The sequence below is a fragment of the Triticum aestivum genome, chromosome 7B (genome assembly GCF_018294505.1).
Source record: "Triticum aestivum cultivar Chinese Spring chromosome 7B, IWGSC CS RefSeq v2.1, whole genome shotgun sequence".
In the NCBI taxonomy this organism is placed as follows: Eukaryota; Viridiplantae; Streptophyta; class Magnoliopsida; order Poales; family Poaceae; genus Triticum; species Triticum aestivum.
This window is the reverse complement of record NC_057813.1, coordinates 400,398,212-400,420,344: the sequence shown is the minus strand read 5'-3', so window position 1 is coordinate 400,420,344 and position 22,133 is coordinate 400,398,212.

Here is a 22,133-nt window from a genome sequence, read left to right as displayed (position 1 = left end):
TATCATTTCTATTATTTGTTTCCGTACTGGCAGAATTTCGCCTCAATTGTGAGAAGTTTTCCATAAGCCCACTACAAACTTATCCTTTTGTTGTTGGTTTTCCAACAACTCCGTTCAATTCTTCTTTGCAAGGATGCTTTCCAAGCTCATTTGTGGCAGAAGTTGGCATTTTCTTCTCCATTCTTTTATTTCAACAATCTAACTTCTATTCTTTCCTCCCGAAGGCATTGTGATGTTGCTCTCTGCACCCATCATCTCGTTTTGTCAAGATCATGTCATTGTCGTGCTTATCCATTTAACCGGAGTGTTGTGTTCTCATTCAAGTTCTTTCATCTTGTCAAGTTTTGCCTCTCTTTTTCAACCTGAGTGTTGTCTGAAATCCTTCTTACCCATTATGCCATTCTTTCAATAGTTCCGGAGGCAGTATGTTGTTGATTTCATCAAGTATCCTCTCATCTTGTCAAGTTCATGTTCAATTTCTTCCATTCACAGTCGGAGTGCTGTCAAAATTATATCATTATTATTCATTCTTATCTCGTTTCAACCAGAGTGGTTTCAATTCCTTCTTGTCCATTGTGCTTGTCTTTCATGTCTTTGCAACCTCTTGGTTCTTGAATGTTCCTTGTTCCTCTTTTTTAACGGAGTGTTTTCAACTTTGTTCATCTTCGTTGTTTTCTTTCTTCATTTTGCTCAACCTCTCAAGGTTCATGGTTTCACTCGGTTGTCGAAGAAGCAATTTAGTTTTACCGCTTATCTTCCTCTTCCATTTCCCTCCGGTGCCATCCTAGATCTCGGGACGAGATCCTCTCGTAGTGGTGGAGTGTTGTAACGCCCCGAATACAACTTTCCATATTCTTAACTCCAACTCTTGCCTTTTCCGGAGATGCGATATGTTATTTCCTCCGTGGTTGGATTTTGTCTGCTGTTTTGCATTATGTTCTTGTTATGCATCTCATCTCATAGCATCATGCGCATTGCATCGGCATCGTTTTCATAAAACTTGCATCCGTTCGGGTTCCGTCGGTTCTCTCTGTTGTCCGTTCGGAGTCCAGACCACACTCGCACGCGCCCGCGGCACCTCTGAAATATTATTTGATAAGCGGCATAAAAATGTTCTCGGAATGGGTTGCAACTTGTCGTGCGGTCTTATTATAGTGTAGACAGGCCGCCTGCCAAGTTTCGTCGCATTCGGAGTTCGTTTGATAGCCCAACGGTCATCCGTAGCGGCACCGTTGCCGGTTTAATCGTTGGACGTTTCGGTCTCCGAAACTGTTGCCGGGCCTCTCTTCTCTTCTCTCCTCTCAGCTCGAGGCCTCTCGTCACAGCCCACTAACCCCTTCTAAGCCCACCTAACCTTCCCCTCCGACCGGAACCGTCGGATCGCGATCCGAGGGTCCCGAAACCCCTCCTAACCCTAGCACCTACTCTATTTAAACCCCTCCCATGCCATTTTGGGCAGGCCCTAGCCTCCCCTAACCCCCAACCGTAGCTTCCCCTTCCTCCTCGCAGTCTCCGCCGCCTCCCACCTCCATTTCCGCGCCACCCGCTCCCTCCTCGCCACTTGGCACCGCCACATCGTCTCCCCGCCGCCAAGTGGCGCGCTCCCATTGGTCCGCGCCACCTCCCAGCCACCTGGAGCCAACCAGGGGCCTCCACCTGTTCCCCGGACCATCCCACCTCGCCGCGGCCCGCCCAGGCCCGCGGGAAGCCCCTCCGAGCCCATCCGGGCCCCGATCTGCCCGCTCCCTTCGATCCACCCCGTGCGGCGCCCGTCCCCGCCGACGGCGAGCGCCACCGCCTCTGCGCCGTCTTGCACCCCGCCACCTCATCGCCGGAGACGAGCTTCGGTCGCCGCCGCCGCCGATCGCCGGCACCTCCAGGTCGCCGCCTCCCCATCGCCCTCTCCTTCCCATCTCTCTCCCTCACCCGATCTCCCTTTCTCTCCTCTCTGCAGGAGACCACCACCGCTGCCGCTTGCTGCCGGTGTCGCCCCGCCTCGCCACCGGCCGGATCCGGTGCCCGGAGGCCCGATCCGCCCGTTCCAAGCCTCCCCGCCTATCCCTGGCCTCGCCGGACCTCGCCCTTGCCGTCGTCGCCCCGCATCCCGTCGCTGTCGCCGCCTGCGGGTCGGGAGGAGCCCGATCCCCTCCCCGTTGACCGCGCGTGGCCGTGTGGGCCTTGGCCTCTCCGGCCCATCTCCCACGGCCCAGCTCTGCCAGCCGCGCCAGGCCCAGCCAGCCTCCTCCACCGATTGGGCCGAGCCCATGGGTGAGCAGCGCCCAGCCCCTCTTCTGTGCATGTTGGGCCAGCAAGTTTCAGCCCCGGATGTTTTTTTACCTATCTGCGTTTTTTTTCATTTATCCGAGGATTTACAGTTTTTGCAGAAAACCCCCTAGACCTCATGCATGTAATAACTAATTAACCGTGCATCGTATTAAAATAATTTACATATGTAAAATGCTCAGAAAATTGTGTAGATTAATAATATGCCATTTTCATCTATGTTAAAAATGTTTAACATGCTGTTTGCTTAAATTTGCTCCTATGCCATGTTAAAATGATTTATTTCATAACTAAATAACCGTAGCTCCATTTTAAATAAACTTTATATGTAAATGGGGTGGAAAAATGCCTAGTTTAACATGGTCCACTTTATTTTCCTGTTTAACAACTCTAAAATTATGTAATAGGCAGAACAGTACCAAATCCATAATTTGCACATGTGGATTTTCTGGAAGTGTTGTTTGTTGTTCCGGCCTCATTTAAACTTGTCTAGATAGGTAGCTTTTCATATGCTTCACCCCTTGCCATGTTTAATAACATTTAATATTGTTAGGTACATAACCGAGATCAAACTAAATAATTGCATGTGGTGTTTCTTCAATATGCAACTCGTTGCATATTGAGCTCCACTTAATTTGTAGTATTGTTTGTGCACTTTGCCATGCCATGCCTCATTAAACCGGACATGCATCATACTTGGTTGTGCATCATGCCATGATTATGTGATGGTTGTTTACTATGTTGCTTGCTTCTTTCCGGTGTTGCTTCTTAGTTCCGATATATTGGCCAACAGCCCGAGCAGACGCGCAGGACCTTGTGCAACATTGTGTCGGATGCCAACTTTTCGCCAACCAAAGCCATATGCCACCCACCGCTCTACAAACAATCCCCATTACTTGGCCTTTTGCGGTCTGGGGGCTTGATATGGTCGGACCCCTTAAAGGAGGAAGCCATAAGAAAAAATATCTGTTGGTCATGGTGGATAAATTCACTAAGCGGATAGAGGCCAAACCAGTTAAAACGGCCGAAGCCGGGCTAGTGATAGATTTTATATCCGGTGTTGTGCACCGTTACGGTGTTCCACACAACATTATCACCGACAACGGCTCCAATTTCACAGCCGATGAGGTGAAAGCCTGGTGTGCTAATCTAGGCATCAAGCTCGACTACGCCTCCGTCTACCACCCACAAACCAACGGTCAAGTCAAACGAGCCAATGGTCTTATTATGAGTGACATTAAACCCAGATTAGTGCGGTCTTTGATCACCGTCCATGTTTCTTTTCTTTTGTTCTTCTGAATGTTGAGGGAAGTCCACCATCCCACGAGTTCAGTCTCCGGCTCCGGTGTCTAGTGAGGCTTTTCCCCAGTTATCCATGATGACGGCCCAAACTTGTCGAGCGAGAAAACATCCAAGGAGCAGGTGATCTATCGTTTCTGGCTCCTAGTCGCAGAACGGGCACACCGCTGCGTGTGGCAGTAGTCGTCTCCGTAATCTGTCCGCCGTCCAACATCTTTTCTTTGCCGCCAGCTAGGAGAAGAACTTGCAAGTTGCCGGTGCTCTGGACTTCCATATTTTCGTGGCTCCTGCCGCCTCAATTCGTGCAGCAAAGTGACCACGATAGGCTGACCGGGCGGAGAACAAGCCATTTTCTTTCCAAGTCCACACAATCTTGTCATCGATCCCTTCCACTAGTTCGACACTCCGTAGTCGATCAACCAATCTCAGGAACTCTTGTATGGCCTGGGCGTCCATGTTGGCTGACACGTCACGCCACCACTGCCATGACAGTGCTTCTCTCACTGTTCTGGCCTTGGTTGCGCTCTTCTTGACGACACCGAATAGGTTTGGCATGATATCGTGTATGCGTCCCTCCTGAAGCCACCAATCCGTCCAGAACAGTACCGTGGCTCCATCCCCCATGATGCACTCCGTGTCTACTATGTAAATGGCAATTGAGTCCGGAGAGACTTGGAGGTTAAATTTTGCCCATGGTCTGGCCGGATCCGTCCACGCCAACCACGACCACCTCGCTCTCAGCGAAGTATTGAGTAGGCGCAAGTTGGGCACTCCCAGACCACCGTACCCTCGGGCGAAAAGACTTTGTCCCAGGCCACCAAACAGTGCCCTCCGTGCATGTCCCGTCGACCCTTCCATAGAAACCTTCTACAAATTTTGTTGACAATTTTTATCGTCTTGACTGGCAGGTCCATCGCCCTCATGGAGTGTATTGGCATAGATGCCAGGGTGGTCTTCACCAGTTCCAGTCGTCCGGCACGATACAGTAGTCTCGCTTGCCAAGCGGGTAGTATGTCAGGCACCAGGAATTGTAGTTGACTCGGCGTGATCTTCCTTAGTCCCAGCGGCAAGCCAAGGTATCTACATGGCCATCCCAACACTTGGCAACCCATCTCAGCAGTTATCATGTTGATTTGTTCATCGGTGCACCTAATCGGGTGCGCAGAACATTTGGCTAGATTTGTGCGTAGTCCTGATGCCATCCTGAAGTCTTGCAATAGAAGTTTGCATGCCCGGATACTTTGGGCCTCCGGCTTGATGAAAGTTACCACGTCATCGACGAAGATCGAGGTGCAATTATGAAGACCTGTTGGAGCGAGCGGCGATAGGACGCCAGAGTCCGCGGCGTGGTTGAGTAGGGCGTGTAAACAACTCATAACCATGACGAATAGTAGTGGAGACAATGGGTCTCCCTGCCGGAATCCACATTTGTTGTATATAACCTCGCATGGCACGCCGTTGAGCAACCACCGGAGTGGAGGATGATGCTAGTAGCCCGGCAACCCATGTGATCCACTTGTCTCCAAAGCCTAGGTGTCTTAAGACCTCCAGCAAGAATGCCCAATCCACGGTGTCGAATGCCTTCATTATGTTGAGTTTTAGCCTGAGCGCGGGCCTTCTAGTCGATTGCAGCCACCTGACAATGCTTTGCACGAGCATATAGTTGTCATGGAGGCACCTCCCTTGTATGAACGCGCTCTGGTGGGTTCCCACGATGCTCGGCATCTCCGGCGTCACGCGGAGGGACATGACCTTTGCAACTAGCTTGGGGAAGCTGTGGATCAAGCTTATCGGTCTGAAGTCTCTGACCTCGAGCGTCGTTGATGATTTCGGCAGTAGGGTGACGTAGGCTTGATTGATCGATGTTAGCCCCCGGAAATCCAGCCTCCCAAAGGCTCTGAATGCGTCCATCACATCATCCTTGATGATAGCCCAACATGCTACGTAGAAACGCGCCGAGAACCCGTCAGATCCCAGTGCCTTGTCAAGGCCTTGTGCCCGGACGGCCAGCCAAAGCTCTTCCTCCGTGTAGTCGTGGTATAAGTGATGTAGTTGACTGGTCGGCAGTTCTATCTCATGTAGATCAAGGGTGAATGGTCTATTCGGGGCCTCTCCAAGCAGACTAGTGAAGAAGAAGCCCACCGCCTCTGCCATCTCGTCATGTTCATATGTAATCAGGTCATAGCCTGATGAGTGAAGATGATATGAATACAAATTCGTACTCCCTCCGTAAAAAAATATAAGAGTGTTTAGATTGCTAAAATAGTAATCTAAATACTCTTATATTTCTTTACAGAGGGAGTACCTTTATTTAAGGAGCTGAACTATTTAAATTTTGAATTGCTCAAAAAATCCTCACGTCGATATTCGTGTGATTAGCCATGTCAAGTTGGATCAGCATGGTTGCGTCAGATCAAAATGGTCGACGATGTGCATACTCCCTTCAATGTGGCCAGTATAGATCACCAGAGTAGGTCAGTACTCCTACTCCCGTACTAAACTAGTAGTAGTACTAGCTAATGTAGTATTTCACGCAGAGATTAAGCAGGACCAAACTGCTATATACAGTAGATATCATGCGACGCCTGATGCTTGCATCTGAATGGTTCTGGGAATCGCTAGGGCGGTGAACGATCGCCGTAACCGCGGACCAGTGGGGCTGGACGCTGGAGGCGAAAGATCGAGCGAGACTGCGAGAGCGAGATAAAAGACGCACGCGAAGAGCATGCGCCGAATCTTTGACCCCTGCCGGCCTGAGGGCCTGATGCACGCGGCCCCCGCCCTACTAACCACCGCCGGCTGCTTTTCGCGCCATTCGGCATGAAGCCTTTGGCGCCAAAAATCGGCGCGGAGACGCGACGAGACGGAGATGATTTTGGCGCCAAGAGCGGGTCAAGCCAGCCGGCAAGGACAAAGGGACCCTGCTGGATGGCGCTAGCTTCAGATCCAAAAGAAGAGATAAACGCAGTGGCAAGTACTGCTATGTGGAGTAGCCGCACGGCGACTCCACGAGCTGTAACATCGTCGGTAACTGTCGCAAAGCTAGCTATTCCTGGAGATGATCAGTGGCGGCCACTTGCTAGCTGCAGCACTGTGGGGAGGTCAGCTCCACTGACCGCAGTTGTACATTCCAAAATCACCTTCACACCAACACATTTTTTGAAACAAAATAAGAATTGAATGGTTTCTTGTTAGTTACTCCGTTCGTTCCAAAATATAGCGTTTTTTCTATTCCCGTACTTCAACTTTGACTATAAATTTAACCAATGACCGACTGCGACGGGAGTAAAAGTTATATCAATGAATTCGTATTCAAAAGTTTCCAATTATATAATTTTTTCCTTCCGTCGAAGTCGGTCTCGTTGGTTAAATTTATGATGAAAGTTAAACCTAGCTAGGAGCACTATATTTTAAAATGAAGGGAGTACTGTGACTGCTACTCCCCTGCTAACATTCATTAACCTACCTACGGTACGATGTTGTTACGAGGTAGTATGAGTAGTAGTACCCCTTCCCACAGTGCCCCAACCACTTTCTTGAACACAAGCCCCAACTACTCCTACGACCACTACCGGTGCCAATGGCCATGGTGCACCGGTGTGTTGTCCAGATTGCTTTACGGATTTAAAGCGGTACGGTGTCCCCCCAAAGCGGGGAAGGGTAGGAGCAAAAGCAGGGGCCAAGGAAGGACGACGCACAGCATGCCGCCTGTCCCGGCAGGAGCAGGTGCAGCGTAGGCGTAGCGCATGGTCTGGTCCGGCGGGCGTCATCGTGTTTCCTTGGTGTCGTGGCGCCGGCACCGATGCGGTGCACACCCATCCATCAATTCCCGGGCCTCGCCGGTGGTTGGGCGCTGCTGCAGCGGCAGCGGAACACGTTTTCTTCGGGCCCGGTGTCGTTGCCGCGGTGCGGTGGAGGCAGGCGCACGCCGACGGCATGTGCCCGGCCCGGTCGCCAGACTGACACTACAGGGCAGGCGCGCACCCCTCTCGTCTCACCTCTCCTCTCCTGCAGAGCGAGGTCCGAGGCTCGAGACGGACCGGGGCGCACTTCTCCACCCCGGTTCCACGGCGCGGCTTCCGACGTGTCGTGTCGCTCTGCGACGACTGTGTTTGCACGGGGCCCGTGCCACGAGGCATTCCGTCACTGCCGTGCTGGGGCCGCAACAAGGCCGCATTCAACCTTGTTCTGCCTTTTTGGCATTTCTTTTCAAATCCGTCGGTGCAGACTAATTTTTGTGAGCAAATATTTAAGGCCAACTCCAACGCACGGTCCCAAACCGACGTCCGTTTTGCGCGGATTCTGCCCGTTTGGATAGTATAATGAGGACGTGTCCGGGCCTGTCCTGGGATCGGTGGCCGGCATCCTTTGACTTCATCCTGTCCGCCTTCATTTTCAAACAACAATTTTCGAAATACCAAGCCCTAGTTCACGCCGGCAACAGAGCCAGCGGTCTACATATCCTCGCCGGTAACACAGCCAACCTACAGAAAGAATAGTTTGTCGCCGGCAACACAACCAGCGACCGGCAACACAGCCAACCTCCAAAATTAATATGTTTCTCGCCGGCACACACCCAGTGGCCGACACCGATGTCAGCCTCCAAAAAAGAACGACCACGACCGATCAGACGGCCTAGTTCAGGCCGTCGGCGTCGAACATCTCCTTCTGCCTGGCCTCGAACCAGCTTCTCGTCTTCTCGCTCATCTTGGTCAAGTCCACGCTCATGATCGTAAGGGTCACCTACTTTGCTTTGGTTGCGGCATTGATGGCCTCGATGTCGAGCTGCCTCTGCCTGGCCGTGACATTTGCGGCCTCGATGTCGAGCTGCCTTTGTCGAGCCGCCTCCTCCATGTCGATCTTCTTCTTCTTGTCCGCCTCCTCCATCTCAACCTTCTTCCTTTGAAGCATTGTGTATTGCTTTATTTGCTCGTCCTTGCTTTGCCGCTTCTTCTCGCCCCTCAAATCATTTTGAGACATCACTGAAAGAACATGCGGTGCCCCCATGTTTAGTTTTGTTAATTGATTACAATCTCTATGGACTAATGGTTGTCTTGAGTTATATTTGAATGATTTGTCCATAGGCTTTTCTTGAAGTCCATGTGTTGGTTTCAAAGAGTTTATGAGTTGACCAAGGTGCTATTAAGGAATTATCCAAAGATTGATCATGTGAGTGTTGAGCTTATTGCAAGCATGTCTTGAAGAAGAAGATTGTGTGATCATTCATGTTTAACTTCAAGATATCATCCAAATGAAGAGAGTTGGAAAGATTCAAAGTTGATCAAGACTAAGTCAAGAGTGAATCAAGTTGATCAAGAACAAGTCAAGAGTGAATCAAGTTGATCAACTCACAAAGCGTAGAAGATGTACCGAGAGGGATCAAGTGATCCCATGGTATGGTAAGCATTGTCCATTGCACTTTGTGTACTAACCCATGGTCTATTTTACCGGTCTCGTGGTGGTAGTTGGGAGACCGGATTATAGGATCGTTTGCCATACTACCAAGAAGGTCTCTCAAGTTGGTTGCTTGATCGTATCGTTAGTAGAGAGCTCAAACCATTGCATCCTTGCATCATGTTTCTTGGTTCTTGTTTGGTTATCTTTGTGAGTCTTATAGCTTATGGTCATCTTGACGACAAGCTTGAGTTCATCGAAAACGGAGTTCGCATGCGTTTTTTATGATGTTTTCGGTGTTGGAGGTTTTACTGGTCTTTTCCGAGGAAGGGTTCTCACCATTTTCTTATGAGCCTTTTCTCGTTGGCTTCTTATTGATATTTCTATCAAGATTGTGTTATCCCATGTCGTTAGCTTTCCAACAAACTTGGTTTCGTTGAATTCGGAGTCCATTTGCAAAAGTTGTGTCTGTTTTGGTAAAGGCTGCAACGGTACTACCGCGACTAGAGCGGATGTAATTTTTACTACCGCTCCAGAGCAGTACTACCGCTGCTCCTGAGCGGTAGTACCGCTCCAGAGCAGTACTTGAAGGAAATATGCCCTAGAGGCAATAATAAAGTTATTATTTATTTCCTCATATCATGATAAATGTTTATTATTCATGCTAGAATTGTATTAACCGGAAACAATGATACATGTGTGAATACATAGACAAACATATAGTCACTAGTATGCCTCTACTTGACTAGCTCGTTTATCAAAGATGGTTATGTTTCCTAGCCATGGACAAAATAGTTGTCATTTGATTAACGGGATCACATCATTAGGAGAATGATGTGATTGACATGACCCATTCCGTTAGCCTAGCACTTGATCGTTTAGTATGTTGCTATTGCTTTCTTCATGACTTATACATGTTCCTGTAACTATGAGATTATGCAACTCCCGTTTACCAGAGGAACATTTTGTGTGCTACCAAATGTCACAACGTAACTGGGTGATTATAAAGGTGCTCTACAGGTGTCTCCAAAGGTATATGTTGAGTTCGCATAATTCGAGATTAGGTTTTGTCACTCCGATTGTCGGAGAGGTATCTCTGGGCCCTCTCGGTAATACACATCACTTAAGCCTTGCAAGCATTGTAACTAATGAGCTAATTATGAAATGATGTATTACGGAACGAGTAAAGAGACTTGCCGGTAACGAGATTGAACTAGGTTTTGGATACCGACGATCGAATCTCGGGCAAGTAACATACCGATGACAAAGGGAACAACGTATGTTGTTATGCGGTTTGACCGATAAAGATCTTCGTAGAATATGAGGAACCAATATGGACATCCAGGTTCCGCCATTGGTTATTGACCGAGAATAGTTCTAGGTCATGTCTACATAGTTCTCGAACCCGTAGGGTCCGCACGCTTAACGTTACGATGACAGTCTTATTATGAGTTTATAAGTTTTGATGTACCGAAGTTTGTTCGGAGTCCTGGATGTGATCATGGACATGACGAGGAGTCTCGAAATGATCGAGACATAAAGATTGATATATTGGACGGATATATTTGGATACCGGAAAGGTTCCGGATGAGATTGGCAATATACCGGAGCTCCGGGAGGTTACCGGAACCCCCCGGTAAGTATATGGGCCTTATTGGGCCTTAGTGGAAAGGAGGGAGAAGGAGCAAAGGAGGGGGCGCCCCCCCCCAAGCCCAATCCGAATTGGGAAGGGGGCCGCCCCCCCTTTCCTTCTTCCCTCCCCTCTCTTCCTTCCCTCTCCTACTCCTAATAGGAAAGGGGGGGCCAAACCTACTTGGAGTAGGATTGCCCCCCCTAGGGCGCGCCTCTCCCCTTGGCCGGCCCCCTCCTCCTCTCCCCCTTTATATACGGGGGAGGGGGCACCCCTAGGACACACAAGTTGATCTACGGATTGTTCCTTAGCCGTGTGCGGTGCCCCCCTCCACCATATTCCACCTCGGTCATATCGTCGCGGAGTTTAGGCGAAGCCCTGCGCCGGTAGAACATCATTATCGTCACCACGCCATCGTGCTGACGGAACTCATCCCCGACGCTTTGCTGGATTGGAGCCCGGGGAACGTCATCGAGATGAACGTGTGCTGAACACGGAGGTGCCGTACGTTCGGTGCTTGGATCGGTCGGATCGTGAAGACGTACTACTACATCAACCGCGTTGTCATAACGCTTCCGCTTACAGTCTACGAGGGTACGTGGACAACACTCTCCCCTCTTGTTGCTACACCATCACCATGATCTTGCGTGTGCATAGGAAATTTTTTGAAATCACTACGTTCCCTATCAGTACTACCGCGGCTCCTAAGCGGTAATACCGCTCCGGACCAAAATCTCGTGTTTTGCTCAGCGGAGGTAGGCACGGAAGTATTTTTTTAGTACTGCTCGCAAGCAGTAGTACCGCTACCATTTGCGGTAGTACCGTGAGGTCGAGCGGTAGTACCGTGAGGACGAGCGGTAGTACCGCTCCGACGGTTCTTCTGGCCTTTTTGCCTCCTCGATGTTGTGTTTCAAAGAGGTACTACCGCCCTAGCGGTAGTACCGCTCTGTGCGGGTTGTGAGCATAACGGTTGGATTTTTTCCCACCTATAAAAGGGGGTCTTCTTCCCCAATGAACCTAATCCTTTGAGCTCGTGTTCTTCCCTCATTGTTGACCTTCTTCGAGCTTGCTAACTCTCAATCCCTCCATGGATTCTTGCTAGTTTTTGAGGGAAAAGAGAGAGAGGAGATCTAGATCCACATTTCCACCAATCACTTTCTCCTCTAAGCGAGGGGAACCCTTTGGATCTAGATCTTGGAGTTATTCGTGTTCTTCTTTCGTTCTTCCTCTCATTTTCTTCCCTAGCATTAGTTGCTTCGGTGGGATTTGGGAGAGAAGGACTTGGGCACTCCGTGTGCCCTTGCCATTGAATTCGGTGCATCGGTTTGAGTTCTCCACGTGATACGTGGAAGTTACAAGTTGAGAAGCTTATTACTCTTGGGTGCTTGGTGCCCTTGAGCTTGTTCCTCTTGGGTGCTTGGGCGCCCTAGACGGTTGGTGTTGTTTGGAGCTCAATCATTGTGGTGTAAAGCTCCGGGCAAGCGTCCGGGTCTCCAATTAGGTTGTGGAGATCGCCCCGAGCAATTTGACGGGTACCGGTGACCGCCTCCAAGGGTTGCCAAAGTGTACAGGTTCGGTGACCGCCCCCAAGGATCACCATTTGTACCGGTTCGGTGACCGCCCTGAAGGGTCCCTTAGTGGAATCACGGCATCTTGCATTGTGCGAGGGCGTGAGGAGATTACGGTGGCCCTAGTGGCTTCTTGGGGAGCATTGTGCCTCCACACCGCTCCAAACGGAGATTAGCATCCACAAGGGTGTGAACTTCGGGATACATCATCGTCTCCGCGTGTCTTGGTTATCTCTTACCCGAGCCCTTTACTTGTGCACTTTACTTTGTGATAGCCATATTGTTTCTTGTCATATATCTTGCTATCACTTAGTTGTTTACCTTGCTTAGCATAAGTTGTTGGAGCACATAGGTGAGCCTAGTTGTTGTAGGTTTTGTGCTTGTCAAATTAACCGCTAGGTTTATTCCGTATTTGTTCAAGCCTTAGCCGTAATTATTTTAAAGCGCCTATTCACCCCCCCTCTAGGCGACATCCACGATCTTTCAATTGTTATCAGAGCCTCGTCTCTCTTTATAGGGCTTAACCGCCTAGAGAATAAGGATGTCGACTAGGGGCTTAGGATTCTCTGACACTCTTAGTTTCGATGGCACAACTTTTGATGTTTGGGTAATTCGCATGCTTAATCTCTTTTGGGTCATGGACCCAAATTTAGAGCGAATTGTAGATATGGGTTTTTCTCCTCCAAAGGATCGCCAAAGACTATCTTTAGAGGATGAGAAAAACTCTTATCTCAATGCTCAAGCTTCTAATATGCTTTTCGATGCTTTGAGCAATGTAGTTATATTTGAACTCATGCCGTTCCGGGATGCTCATGAGTTATGGACAAAGTTTCAAGATAAATATGGTGTGTCCAATATTTGTGGGGATGATTGTTCTCCCTCCACCTCCGGTCGTATAGTCTTCTCAACTTCTTCTACTTCACCTACATGTGGTTTGCCACAAGGTAATGATATGGTGAGTAGTGTTGGTCATTGCAATGATGATAGTATGCTTATTGTGGATGATCCTTCATCACTATATTATTGCAATGCTCCTTCTTTGGGCTTTAACACTTCGAGCACTCCAAATGTTTCACATGCTTGTGTTGATAGTCCTTGCATATCATGTAGAAATTGCTTGACTAAATCTCATGATGATATGCTTGCTATGTCTTGTTGCGATGATAAAAATGCATCTATTTCCTCAAATTGTTGTGCTAACAATGTAGAGGAAACCCAACACTTCATGGAACAAGATGTGGTGTTTTATGGCGTTTCAAGGGATCCTACATCATCGTCTATTGCATTTTGCCTTATGGCCAAGGCCTCAAAGGTATCTCTCACTTTGAATCCCACTATATCTTGTGATGATATTGATGATGGCAAGAATGATGATGATGTTGATTATGATGAAGAGAATGATAATGTTGCCTCCTTAAAAATTAAGGGGTAAATGGTTTTTAAAGCTCTTCATAAAAATAAAATTGCTCGTTCCAACTTCATGGAAATTATGTCCATTGCCATTGAGGGCAAGAAATATATTGAGGAGTTGGAATCTCATCTAGAGGAGCATGAAATCACCATTGAGAAAATGGAAGCTCATTGGCGTGATTACGCAAATGAGATCGCGGAGCTATATCAAGCTCTTGAACTTGAACAAACCACCAAGGAACCTCTCGAGGAGACTTTTGCTCTAGAATTATCTAGAGTGAAGGAATCTAATGATAGAGCTCTTGAGGTGGCTAATGTTTTTGAAACTAAAAATGCTAAGCTTGAAGTTGCTCATGCTAGACTCCTTGAGGATTTTGAGCACCTCGAAAATGGCTCAAGGGTCATTAAGGGTGAGCTCATCAAACTCACCGAGTCTCATGCTCAACTTGAAGCTTATTATTTAAAAGAGCTTGCCAAGTTGCATTCTCCTCTTGTTGTTAATGATGATGCTTGTGCTACTAATTATATTACTTGTGAAGCATGCATTTTGAAGGAGAATGTTGAGCTACGGGCTCAACTTGAGTTGCTATGTAGCAATTATGGGAAATTGGAAGAAAGCCATGAAAATCTCTCAAGCTCTCATGATGATCTTCTAGTATCCCATAATGTGCTAAAGATAGCTCATGAGGACATAATTGCTAAGGTAACATCTAGTGAGCCTCATGCGGATACTAGCACTAATTTTAGTCAAAAATGCTATATTGTCTTGTGCTAGTCCTCGTGATTCATCCATGCATAACATTGGTACATCTTGTGATGAATTGCTTTCCTTGCCTGGTTGCTCTAACGATTTAGCTTACACTTCCTCTAGTACTTTCATTGCAACTAACCATGTAGTGGAAATTAAAGAGTTCAAGGCCCAAGTCACTTCTTTGAAGAAAGACTTGGAAAAGAGTCATGAAGGGAAATCCACACTCAACAATATCTTGAGTGTGCAAAAATCCCCCAATGACAAAGGTGGACTTGGATTCAACTCCAATAAGAAGAAGAAGTCCAAGAGATTCAAGAAGAAGGGCCAAGAACAAGTCAAGAATTCGGCCAAGATTATTTGCTTCAAGTGCAAAATTGAAGGGCATCATGTTAGATCTTGCCCATTGAAGAAGAAGGACATTAGTGACAAGCAACAAGGGAAGAGGCCACAAGTTCAATCTCATGCTTAACCTCAAGTTGAAGAAAGGCCACTTCCCAAGAATACTCAAGTTAATGCTTCTCTTGTTGAGAAATCAAGTGAGAAGAAAGTTAAGAGTAGACGTTGCTACTTATGTCGTGAGAAAGGTCACGTCGCTTCTTCATGCACTAGTGGTAACTTATCCAACCCAATTATTATTGACGATATCTATTCTCTTGGGAAGGATAAGGTTGGCAATGTGTTTGCCAAGTTTGTTGGTACTCAAAGTGGTGTCAAGAAAAGAACCATTTGGGTAGCAAAGTCTATTGTGACTAACCTCTTAGGACCCAACTTGGTTGGGGACCACCAAGCTCAAACTTGATCAATAGGTGTTGTTGGAGGTCATTGGAGACTTGGCTACATTATGAAGAATTAAGGGGACTTCATCACTCTTATTGCCTCAAGCCAAGTCAATTGAATCATCAAGCTTATATCTTATATCCAATGTGCCTCCTTGCGGTAACTTGTACTTAAATTGCTTACATTGAAAGTTACTTGCCCCTTTGCATGTTTTGGTTTTGTTCCTTGCATGTGTTTGTATATGTTGTGTTTCCAACTTGATTATCTTGAGCAATCAAGTATGTGTGTGTTGGTTTGCACATCATGTATGTGTGTGTCATGCGTTGAGCCTTTTGCATCTTGTTTATTTTCTTAGTTGGCTCTTGTGAGAGATTAATGGGATATTCCATTATGGGGGAGTGATGTGCTTTGTGCACCTCACAATCCTATAAATGTGTGTACATGAGTAATACCATCTAGTATTGATATTTCAAGATTATCTAGTTGCTATGTGGTATGTATTCTCATGAGAAATTTAAATTCTAAATTGTCCATTAATTATCTCTTGTTGGATCGTTATTTTGCCTCTTGTTTATCTTTATTGGTATGACATTATGGGGAAGTAATATTCTATGTGCATATTACAAGCCTAGAAAATGTGTACATTTGAGATATTGTCACCTAGAATTGATATTGTAAATTATCTTGTTCCTAGGTGGCATGTTAGCTCTACAAGTTGCAATTTGCATGTGTTCAGTGTGAAGATGGTGCTGAATATCATTGTTATCTACCAACGGGAATTATTTCCAAATACTTCTTGTCTTTTGACAATTGTACTCACTTATGTGTGGTAGAAATTATTGATCATCTTTACATTGGCCTTACTTTTATTTGCCTTATCTCTTGCCAAGGTTTGTGTCAACTCCCATTGTCTTCCCTACCACTTGTGGATCTTGTTTACTTCTTGTTCTTGTCTAGTGTTTTCTAGATATAGTGAAAGTGGTGATCCCACCTTGTGCATTTTGTATTCAAAAGCAAATTCTCTATAGTGCACAACTCGTGGGGGAGCTATCCTATTTTCTCTAAAAATGCTCATCGTGTGATCCTCATCAAGTGTGTTTTGGTGGAAGGCAAGCCATTTCTTTTTGGTACTTTGTGCCATCATGAAACTTTGTTGAGAGCTTGGTTTGTTTGGAACCATCCTCTCTTTGGGAGTTTGAAATCTTTAATTTAGTGTGTATCAATGGATATCTCATTCCTTGATGTATCTTTAATGATATCTTCCAAGTGATGATTTATCTATTTGGTATCCTTTTTCTTTGCATTTCGTTTTCATTTGGTTTCGGTTCTTGAAAGTTTTGAGCATTCATGTTTACTTCATGTATTTTATTTGGCATGCTTTCTTTCTTTGACCCAATATATAGGGGAAACTCCAACAAGTCTCAAATTGTATGAGAGGTGCATGAAATTCATTTTCATATCTATATGCACCTATTTATGTGGAGTTTGTCCTATGTATATTGGTGTTTCTAACTCTTGGTCCCAATGAGTTTGGGTACCGTTTAGTTTGTGTTGTTCTTCTAGGAGCGGTTGGAGATGCATTGGATGCTTGGCTCACTCACAAGGAAGGTGTTGTCACCATGTGCTCATTGGAGTCAAGCTAGGATGATCAATGAACTACTATCTACCTTCAATTGGTATCTACTACATCCTTCCAATGATATCTCGGTAACAAGCATCTATTCATGCTTTCCTCTCTTGCATTCAACCTTGTGTAGGTTGCATCTTGGCATGATATTCATTTCATATCTTGTGATACTTGTTTCCTTTCTCAAAGCATCCCGACGATGATCTCTTGTTGCTAGTTGTGATGTCTTTGATGTTCGTGCGGTAGGAATTCATTTATATACAATAAGACCATATCTAGCCATGTGCTATGCTTCCAGGCAAATATCTTATTGGTATATGTATGAATTCCTTTTGGATATCTTGTTCCTTCGTGATGTAACTGAAGGAAATATGCCCTAGAGGCAATAATAAAGTTATTATTTATTTCCTTATTTCATGATAAATGTTTATTATTCATGCTAGAATTGTATTAACCGGAAACATAATACATGTGTGAATACATAGACAAACATAGTGTCACTAGTATGCCTCTACTTGACTAGCTCGTTTATCAGAGATGGTTATGTTTCCTAGCCATGGACAAAAGAGTTGTCATTTGATTAACGGGATCACATCATTAGGAGAATGATGTGATTGACTTAACCCATTCCGTTAGCTTAGCACTTGATCGTTTAGTATGTTGCTATTGCTTTCTTCATGACTTATACATGTTCCTGTAACTATGAGATTATGCAACTCCCGTTTACCGGAGGAACACTTTGGGTACTACCAAACGTCACAACGTAACTGGGTGATTATAAAGGAGTACTACAGGTGTCTCCGAAGGTACATGTTGAGTTGGCATATTTCGAGATTAGGTTTTGTCACTCCGATTGTCGGAGAGGTATCTCTGGGCCCTCTCGGTAATGCACATCATTATAAGCCTTGCAAGCAATGTGACCAATGAGTTGGTTACGGGATGATGCATTACAGAACGAGTAAAGAGACTTGCCGGTGACGAGATTGAACTAGGTATTGGATACCGACGATCGAATCTCGGGCAAGTAACATACCGATGACAAAGGGAACAACGTATGTTGTTATGCGGTTTGAACGATAAAGATCTTCGTAGAATATGTAGGAACCAATATGGGCATCCAGGTCCCGCTATTGGTTATTGACCAGAGATGTGTCTCAGTCATGTCTACATCGTTCTTGAACCGTAGGGTCCGCACGCTTAAGGTTTCGATGACAGTTATATTATGAGTTTATGTATTTTGATGTACCGAAGGTTGTTCGGAGTCCCGGATATAATTACGGACATGACGAGGAGTCTCGAAATGGTCGAGACATAAAGATTGATATATTGGACGGATATATTTGGACACCGGAAAGGTTCCGGAGAAGTTTGGAGCCCCGGGAGGTTACCGGAACCCCCCGGGAGGTATATGGGCCTTATTGGGCCCATGTAGGAGGAAGAGAGAAGGAGCAAGGGAGGGGGGCGCGCCCCCCAAGCCCAATCCGAATTGGGGAGGGGGGCCGCCCCCCCCTTTCCTTTCTCCTTCCCCCTCTTCCTATTACTACTACTAGTACTACTTCCTAATACTAGTACTCTTTCCTTCCCCCTCCAAATAAGATAAGGAAAAGAGAGGGAAACCTACTTGGAGTAGGTTTCCCCCTCCTCATGGCGCGCCCCCCTAGGGCCGGCCACCTCCTCCCTCCCTCCTTTATATACGGGGGTAGGGGGGCACCCTAGAACACACAAGTTGATCATTGATCGTTCCTTAGCCGTGTGCGGTGCCCCCCTCCACGATATTACACCTCGGTCATATTGTAGCGGTGCTTAGGCGAAGCCCTGCAACAGGAGAACATCAAGATCGTCACCACGCCGTCGTGCTGACGGAACTCCCCCTCGGCGCCTCTGCTGGATCGGAGATCGAGGGTGCGTCATCGAGCTGTACGCGTGTCAAGAACTCGGAGGTGCCGGAGTAACGGTACTTGGATCGGTTGAACCGGAGGACGTACGACTACTTCCTCTACGTTGCGTCAACGCTTCCGCTTCGGTCTACGAGGGTACGTAGACAACACTCTCCCCTCGTTGCTATATCATCACCATGATCTTGCGTGTGCGTAGGAAATTTTTTGAAATTACTACGTTCCCCAACAGTGGCATCCGAGCCTAGGTTTTATGCGTTGATGTTATATGCACGAGTAGAACACAAGTGAGTTGTGGACGATATAAGTCATACTGCCTACCAGCATGTCATACTTTGGTTCAGCGGTATTGTGAGATGAAGCGGCCCGGACCGACATTACGCGTACGCTTACGCGAGACTGGTTTCACCGTTACGAGCACTCGTGCTTAAAGGTGGCTGGCGGGTGTCTGTCTCTCTCACTTTAGTTGAACCGAGTGTGGCTACGCCCGGTCCTTGTGAAGGTTAAAACGGAGTCTATTTGACAAACTATCGTTGTGGTTTTGATGCGTAGGTGAGATTGGTTCTTGCTTAAGCCCGTAGCAGCCACGTAAAATTTGCAACAACAAAGTAGAGGACGTCTAACTTGTTTTTGCAGGGCATGTTGTGATGTGATATGGCCAAGACATGATGCTATATTTTATTGTATGAGATGATCATGTTTTGTAACCGAAGTTATCGGCAACTGGCAGGAGCCATATGGTTGTCGCTTTATTGTATGAAATGCAAACGCCCTGTAATTGCTTTACTTTATCACTAAGCGGTAGCGATAGTCGTAGAAGCAATAGATGGCGTAACGACAACGATGCTACGATGGAGATCAAGGTGTCGCGCCGGTGACGATGGTGATCACGACGGTGCTTCGAAGATGGAGATCACAAGCACAAGATGATGATGGCCATATCATATCACTTATATTGATTGCATGTGATGTTTATCCTTTATGCATCTTATCTTGCTTTGATTGACGGTAGCATTTTAAGATGATCTCTCACTAATTATCAAGAAGTGTTCTCCCTGAGTATGCACCGTTGCGAAAGTTCTTCGTGCTGAGACACCACGTGATGATCGGGTGTGATAGGCTCTACGTTCAAATACAACGGGTGCAAAACAGTTGCACACGCGGAATACTCAGGTTATACTTGACGAGCCTAGCATATACAGATATGGCCTCGGAACACGGGGACCGAAAGGTCGAGCGTGAATCATATAGTAGATATGATCAACATAGAGATGTTCACCATTGAAACTACTCCATCTCACGTGATGATCGGACATGGTTTAGTTGATTTGGATCACGTAATCACTTAGATGATTAGAGGATGTCTATCTAAGTGGGAGTTCTTAAGTAATATGATTAATTGAACTTTAATTTATCATGAACTTAGTCCTGGTAGTATTAGCATATCTATGTTGTAGATCAATAGCTCGCGTTGTTGCTTTCATATGCTTATTTTGATATGTTCCTAGAGAAAATTGTGTTGAAAGATGTTAGTAGCAATGATGCGGATTGGATCCGTGATCTGAGGTTTATCCTCATTGCTGCACAGAAGAATTATGTCCTTGATGCACCGCTAGGCGACAGACCTATTGCAGGAGCAGATGCAGACGTTATGAATGTTTGGCTAGCTCAATATGATGACTACTTGATAGTTTAAGTGCACCATGCTTAACGGCTTAGAATCGGGACTTCAAAGACGTTTTGAACGTCATGGACCATATGAGATGTTCCAGGAGTTGAAGTTAATATTTCAAGCAAATACCCGAGTTGAGAGATATGAAATCTCCAACAAGTTCTATAGCTAAAAGATGGAGGAGAATCGCTCAACTAGTGAGCATGTGCTCAGATTGTCTGGGTACTACAATCGCTTGAATCAAGTGGGAGTTAATCTTCCGGATAAGATAGTGATTGACAGAATTCTCTAGTCACCATCACCAAGTTAGTAGAACTTCGTGATGAACTATAATATGCAAAGGGATAACGAAAACAACTCCCAAGCTCTTCGTGATGCTGAAATCAACGAAGGTAGAAATCAAGAAAAACATCAAGTGTTGATGGTTGACAAGATCACTAGTTTCAAGAAAAGGGCAGAGGGAAGAATGGGAACTTCAAGAAGAACAGCAAGCAAGTTGCTGCTCAAGTGAAGAAGCCCAAGTCTGGTCCTAAGCCTGAGAATAAGTGCTTCTACTGCAAAGGGACTGGTCACTGGAAGCGGATCTACCCCAAGTGATTGACGGAGAAGAAGGATGGCAAAGTGAACATAAGTATATTTGATGTACATGTTATTGATGTGTACTTTACTAGTGTTTATAGCAACCCCTCAGTATTTGATACTAGTTCAGTTGCTAAGATTAGTAACTCGAAACGGGAGTTGCAGAATAAACAGAGACTAGTTAAGGGTGAAATGACGATGTGTGTTGGAAGTGGTTCCAAGATTGATATGATCATCGTCGCACACTCCCTATACTTTCGGGATTAGTGTTGAACCTGAATAAGTGTTATTTGGTGTTTGCGTTGAGCATGAATATGATTTGATCATGTTTATTGTAATACAGTTATTCATTTAAGTAAGAGAATAAATTGTTGTTCTGTTTACATGAATGAAACCTTATATGGTTACACACCCAATGAAAATAGTTCGTTGGATCTCGATCGTAGTGATACACATAATCATAATATTGAAACCAAAAGATGCAAAGTTAATAATGATAAGTGCAACTTGTTTGTAGCACTGCCGTTTAGGTCATATTGGTGTAAAGCGCATGAAGAAACTCCATACTGATGGGCTTTTGGAATCACTTGATTATGAATCAGTTGATGCTTGCGAACCATGCCTCATGGGCAAGATGACTAAGACTCTGTTCTTCGGAACAATGAAGTGAGCAATAGATTTGTTGGAAATCATACATACTAATGTATGTGGTTCGATGAATATTGAGGCTCGCGGCAGGTATCATTATTTTCTGATCTTCACAGATGATTTGAGCAGATATGAGTATATCTACTTGATGAAACATAAGTCTGAAACATTTGAAAAGTTCAAAGAATTTCAGAGTGAAGTGAAAAATCATCGTAACAAGAAAATAAAGTTTCTACGATCTGATCGTAGAGAAGAGTATTTGAGTTACGAGTTTGGCCTTCAGTTAAAAACAATGTGAAATAGTTTCACTACTCATGCCACCTAGAACACCACAATGTAATGGTGTGTCCGAACGTCATAACCGTACTTTATTAGATATGGTGCGATCTATGATGTCTCTTACCGATCTACCACTATCGTTTTGGGGTTATGCATTAGAGACAGCTGCATTCACGTTAAATAGGGCACCATCTAAATCCGTTGAGACGACACCGTGTGAACTATGGTTTGGCAAGAAACCTAAGCTGTCGTTTCTTAAATTTGGGGTTGCGATGCTTATATGAAAAAGTTTCATCCTGATAAGCTCAAACTCAAATCGGA